We start from the raw sequence: 7,511 nt of genomic DNA on the forward strand, positions 1-7,511 counted from the left end.
ATAGTTTGAAACAGTATACAATGAATATGGTGATAAATAAAAGGTGTTTTTATTTATATTCATAAGTTCTGAGACCATAGTTGATTCGATTATTCTTATGTTTCACTTTGCATGTTTTGACTTCCAGAATAACTAAGTCGCTATTCCTGAATGACTAAGTTATTCAAACCATCCACAGTCGGTCATATGTTGGAAGTAGATATGAATCAAGACTGTCATGGGTTGGATTGTAGAGGTCTAAGATGTTGGACAAAGTGGTGCTACAACACTCATGAGTGCTCATAAGTTCTGAGTATTGGATTCAACCCACGCTCACTGGTATCACTTCATGGAATTTTATCTCGAGTGATCGTGAGACGGTAATATCATATAAGTCTTCAAACCTAGAGATATGACTTGTTGCCTATGAATTGGTTATATATTGATCGTACGAAAACGCATTGGTAACTTGATGTTATAAAACGTGACTTTGTGTATGATTCAACAAGTAGTAGAACAAGCATATGAGTCGAAGTTTATCTGTTCCTTCTTGGATTAGAAGCGATATCTGGGCCCCTCGATGATTTTGTTTTGACCTATGTACCGGGCCCGGTCAGAACTAAGTTGATCTATTCACTTAAGTTCTATGTCAAACAAATCGGAAATCGGGAAACAAACTGCTGGACAATAACTAAGGCATTGTTCCATGTATTTGTCTGGCTGATATCTAGAACAGAGGATTATATGATCACTTATCTTAAATGGAGTATCATCATCATCTCAGTTCCGCAAGACCTTGAAAAGAGCTACAATTGTTGATCGGTTCCTAAAGTCATACTTACAGTTATAGTTATTAGACTTATCCAAGTGGGAGACTGTTGGATTCGGTGTCTAAGTTCATAACTATTTCTGGGTTGTACTTGACCCGACCCGACATGGTCCATTTGGGTTGCATGGCATCATGCATTTGGATAAACTAAAATGAGAGAAATAACACTTATGGTTTATTAATATATTATAAGTTCTAATATATTAATAATATTATTTAATTAGTCTTGATCAAGAATTAATCTAGTATTAATTAAATGATCAAAAGATGACTAATTAAATATATGGGTTGATTATGTAAATCATCCATAACTTGTATAGTGGGCTAAAGGCTCCATGGATTATCAAGTTGGGCTAAGGTCCATAGGATGCTCTATGGATGCTCCATGGGAGTTACAAACCCATGGGTCATGGAAATGAAGAGCCATGTTACATTAGGGTTTACATGGTGTAACCCTAATTGTAACACACTATATAAAGGATATGAAGCTCACCAAAATCGGCACTAGAAGCAAGATAGAGGGAAAGCCGATTTCTAAGTGTGACATTCTCTCTCAAAGTTTGTTCCAAGTGCATTTGGTGTTGTGTGAGACATTTGAGGCATCACACTTGGGGTGCTAGGCTCTCAAGGTTTTCAAGGAATCAAATCAATTACAAGGTATGTAACTCTAGCTAACTTTTATGTTTAGAAGTTCCCCATGTATGCTAGATAGGATTATGAACCTTGGAAAAAGTATTATTTACATGTATTTTAGACAAACATAGATCCAATTTTTCTAGGGTTGCATGTACACCTTAGGAGTATTAGAATGCTAAAAACCCAACAATAATAACAAAACAAGAGGATACCTTATCCCGGTCAAAAGGCCATACCCTCACGTTCTTGCACCAACTCTCCGATCAAAATCTCGAGAACTATTTAGCTCTCTCTTTTTGATCTCATTTTGTCAAACTCCCAAAATGGACAAAAAGACTCCATTTATATAAACAAGACTTATGAGGGGGCGCGTCGTGCCATCTAGTGGAAAAGTCACACTTATGATGTAACACCCGTTTTCCAGGATGGGTCTATTTAGGGTTTCAAGGAGTCAAAAGGTCGAATTTTGGAAGATTAAAACTATTAAAAAATTTATTTAGACAAATATAATATTTTAAAAGATTAAGAAGGATAGATATGAGATTTAGGTGTTGTTTGTTTTTTTCTAAAAAACCACTTCTGACCACTTATTGTTGCGTCGCGCAGCACACACGCAACACTTTGCCCTTCACAGCTGTTTGTTTTCAGAAGACTTCTGACTTAAAAACTGTTGGGCGTGTGCGGTGTGGCGCAACACTGGACCCTCTGCTTCAAGCATTTTCACACCTTACTTTAACTTATTGCAGCAGTCTGTAGAGGTTAAAAAACAAGCAAAATTTTTATTACATGTTGTAGCCGTTTGGTCCCACTCTTCTGCTACAGAGGGTTGCAGAGATCGTCCGCAGACTTCAGACATGTTGGTGATTTGTTTCACTAATTGTATTTAAGTGTAATGGGTTGACTTGTTGACCAAAATCAATCTTGATGAATATTAAACAAGTAAAGAAGGTACAGGAGTGCACACTTGTTTAAGTTTATTCAAGATTAAAAGTAGATTGTCATTTAGGGGCGAAACCCCTGAACGAACGGGGGTCCGGGGGCAGCGCCCCTGGGAGCGGGGTCCAAGGGGCGGCAGCCCCTGGTGGGGTCCAAGGGGCAGAGCCCCTGACTGGGGTCGAGCTTTTTAGAATATTGTTGTATTAAAAATGCATCAGAAATCTAAATATAGAATATTTGACCCGTTTTTTGGCTTGGTATTAATCCTTGTAGAAAACCCGGATTTATGACAGTTTTTTGACTGTTGCCAAACTGTTTTATATTTGACAGTTTTCAGACAAATGAAGTATTTAACCAATTTTGGTCAGTTTTTTGGTACTAACGAAATTCATACATCCCATTCTCTGTTATGAATCTTTTTTGAGTCTTATCCAATCAAAGATTAGGGAGTACCACCCAAATACTTTGATTTGATAGTGAAATCACAATTATCAGAATATCCAAGTGCCTTTATTATTCCAAAATTCTAACAAGACATTTTCGCTTCGGAAAAACAAATAGCACCTTAGAGTTTAGGCCGGTCAAATATTATATTTATACGTTTAACAATGATATATACGAAATTTACCATTTTTTAAATATACTAAGTGAATTATATAAGATTCCCGAGAGTGCATGTCAAAAGCCAGCAAGGATGTGGTGCTCAACATGTTTGTGGTTACACTGCCCCCACCTCAACATTGAAAATCATCCCACTTGGCATTACATTACCGAAGAGAGAGAAAATTGTATGTGTGTATTAATCATATTTTTTCCACTCTCGTTTCTTCGTATCTTCTCCATTGCCATGACTCCATTTTTTTTCTTTATCTTGCTATGGTAAATCAAGATACATCTTATGTGGAACTTAGGCGGTCATGGTAAATATGAGATCACTTCTTCTTGTCTAAAAACTAAAGAGAATGATAAAGGAGTATTGGGGACATATAGCCGTATGTAGAAACAACAAATATATATGGTTAATTTTATACGTACCTTTCAATTGTTTCGTATACCGTACTGTGTGAGTGTGTGAGTGGGTAAGTGTGTATACCCATGATTTGATTTTTTATGTGCACACGTATTATATATAGGAAATCCCATATACAATGGTGTAGAAGGAATAGCTAGTATGAATAACGTACAACCGGATTTGGCGAATTAAAAAAGTCAAGCTTTTTAATATTTCGGCTCAATGTCTCTATATTCCAAGCATTATGTCGTGCAGGTGACAGTTCTTTATGTTATTATTACAATTCGCTACAATTATTTGTTATTACAAATCCTTTCCTCATTTATTATAATATATGAAATTACAATACACATATTTCAAATTAATATTTTTTATCCGTAAACATTAGAAAATGAAATCTTATATACTCAAATAAACACCACAAAATGCACAATAATCCACACGCGTTTTGAAACATAAATAAATCTTATGATTTACCAACTATTTGTGGTTTCAACCCAAAAATATTGGTTGTAATCACATAATTAAGTTGTACGTATGTCGCTAAGATTAGATCGATCAAATAAACTATTGTTTATTCACAGATTGCATGGCTCAATATACGCCTTTCAGGTAAGTAATTGTAAGTATTTACAAGAAAATTCGACTCCCACAGTACAAACTGACACTGTCATTTCTCCACGCAACAGCATAACAAACACATTGAATTATTACTATGTTCTCAATTTTAAAAGAAAGCAAATAAATGAGACAGAGAGAGATCTCGGCGGAGTGTCAGTTGCAATAAAGACAGTACAGCATGAGACAAGAACAGTTGCATCATGACTTTGTGTTTCTATTCTTCTGAATATCTTTTCTCCAGATTTTGGGGTCAGAATTAAGCACACATCATCAGTCCTTTTGCGTTTGAGTCTGTGGATCGATCGGTGATCATGAAACCTGCTTGCTCTGATCATGATCTACCTTCAGGCCCGTGTTCTACCTTTTTTCTTGATAATACAAAACTCATATATGCAGTGACTGCAAGAGTGATTCTGTACGCGTATATATGCATGATTTTATCAAATTATTCAATAAAGTATATCAGCCGGCCGGAAAAATAAACTATCTCAGGTAAGTAAACCATCCTCTCTCTACATATTTGTCCGTGTCTACAGTGAATAAGTGGAGAACATCATTTTAGCTCTGAAGGTTTTATTGTATTCCATATGAGCAGTACGTACATATGAAGAAAAACGAAGTCCCACACTCTCTTTATCTCCAAATACTCATGATTCTTCTTGAGCGGGGGATAATCATCATTTTTGGGCAAATGAAGTCCCAGACTCACTATCTCAGGTACTGATTCTTCTTTGTATTCCATATATACGAACAATACATTATGTTTTCGTCATTGGAACGCATGATATCTGTATGTTGTAGCGTAATTTTTCAGTAACCACAAACAGGTTTGTATTAAAAGTATGGCCAATTCTTATGAGAACTTTTAATGCTAGAAAAATTAAATAATCTTAAATTTTAATTAAAAAATATATTTTCAATTAATTTTGTTGTGTCCAAAGTAAAACGAACATTTTAATTTCATAATTAAAATGCTTTAGATATTTATGTCAAAAAAATACATTTCTTTTTTCCAATTTATTCAGGAAAAAACCCTCTTCAATTAATTACAAAAGAATGTTGTGTACAAATCCCATTACAAAAACATTTTTTTTCTTCTAATTAATAGACTCAAATTTATAAGTATCATATAAAAATCCAAAGCATGAATAACAACCAAAAAATACAAAAATAGTTTTTTTAAAGAACTAACACACCTATCCTCAAAATCCTACTCATAGAAACTACACATTGTCACATTTGAACCGTCAACACCTAAAGAAACACCTAGAGAGAGATATCTTTTCAATGCCTATTTGGTGCAAAAATAGTGTCCTGAAAGCTATAATAACATCTCGGGCCTTGTCCGGTTAATTTGTTTCATTTATAAACCCTAATGGACGGTTAACATACTATTCATTTATACCATTTTAACATTTGAGCCTTTAAAACATGTTCCGTCCTCATATATAGTTTTGGCCCTTTTATTATTATTATTATTATTATTATTATTATTATTATTATTATTATTATTTGTCGTTGTGTTCATTACAATCAACCTCTTATATAGGAAATTAAATAAGACAACACAATTACACAATAAATAAACAGAATACAAAACACATACAATGACAAAAAAACAAAATGTTTTATCGAAAAGAAACTAACGTTCACTACTAACAAAAGGCAAATAAAGTACGGTTAAAATGGACTATACGTTTTTGCAACTGTACTATATATGTTTTATTACAAGAGGTAATAGAGTACCGTTATACAACCATACTATATATACATATATTAGAGTACTGTTCTTTATTATGTAACCGTATTAATCTCTATACACTAACTTTCTCCTATCCTGGAGCGCTATGTTTCACTATGCAAACCAAACCAGTAGTCATCAAAAGTATTCCAATTAAAGGATGTCGCAAACTAATCTCCTGTAGCATCATTTCTAGAATTTTTAAACCTCAAAAATACCATTTTTTACCTCAGAATACATGCACAAGGTCTTTATATAACATCATTCATGAAGATTGAAATTGGCTTCATGTGGTTTAGTATATTGGCCTAAATGCAAGAACAACCTTGATCAATACCCCTGAAGCAACCTGGTGTGGAGTAAAAAATAAACATATAAATAGAATCACTTTCAAGAAAAGAATAAATTATACTAAATATCTAAACAATTTGTACCTTTGGATTTACTACTTCATATGACATTATGATGTCAAAATAAAAACGACGTAAGCATCACATAATCAACATCTAAGACCCGAAGGAGTGTGCGGAAATGTTCATTCACTTTTTGTCTGTCACGTCATCTTTTCCTTCAATTTTTTCCCTCACCAAAAGCCAGGGTGTGTACGAGAATGATCTTTCACTTTTTTAAAGATTTATAATTTAAAAAATTAATATAATTTTTTTAAAATAATTAGTAAACATAAAAATTAATTAAAATTAAAAATATTTCATTCAAATTAAAATTACATAAAAAGATACATTAAAATAAGCAAGATTAAAAATAAAAAAAAACTAGAAAACAACAAATATTAGAAAAACACAACCTAAAACACATAATTAATATCAGAATTTTCAAAAACCAAAATACGTAACTCAGAATTGCCATCCTCATCATCGCCATCGTCATTCTCGTCATCTTCATTCTCGTCATTGTCATTCTCATTCTCGTCATCGTCATCGGAATCCTCACCCTTGACGGAGATATCTGAGTCCTCATCTGATTCGTCAAACAAATCATCGTGTCAATGCTCTGTCGGCGGCTGAATGTGAGCCCTGTAAACGTGCTCCACCAAATCTACATGAAGGGCGTGATGAATGTCGCTATCATAAACTTCTCTTCTATTTTCCTTATACTCTTGCGTACCAACGTCTACTCGTTCGACATTTGGCAAAACTTCGTTTTCGTTGTATTGACATATCGTTATTCCTTCGTCTTCAAGAATCATATTATGCAATATGATGCACACATACATTACGTGTAGCAACCTTTTCACTTGATATGACCGTGTCCCGACTGCTAGTATTTGGCAACGCCTCTTGAGTACACCAAATGTTCGCTCCATGTCCTACCTAGCTGACTCTTGTGCCTCTTAAAACTTTTTTCTTTTTTCGTCGTTCGGACATATAAACGATTTAACAAAAACAGATAATGTAGGATATATATCGTCAGTAAGATACTACCTGCGCTTATATGCTACCCCGTTTGCTTAAAAAGGTACATCGTTCGACTTTCCAAGGTAGATATCGTTGCATACCGACGACTGGTCCAGAACATTGATGTCGTTGTTTGCACTAGCTGGACCAAAGAATGCATGCCATATCCAAAGATCATGTGATGTGATGTGATTGCTTCTAGAACAATCGTCGGCTCTCTGTGGTCGCCTCGCATGTACTAACCACAACATGCATTGGGGCACAATGCCCAAGCCCAATGCATGCATATGATGGGATGATTTCACACTCTTACCAGTTTTCACATCAATCAATATCAACCAG

This window comes from Lactuca virosa, chromosome 8 (genome assembly GCF_052849685.1).
Source record: "Lactuca virosa cultivar CGN04683 chromosome 8, Lactuca_virosa_CGN04683_v6, whole genome shotgun sequence".
In the NCBI taxonomy this organism is placed as follows: domain Eukaryota; kingdom Viridiplantae; phylum Streptophyta; class Magnoliopsida; order Asterales; family Asteraceae; genus Lactuca; species Lactuca virosa.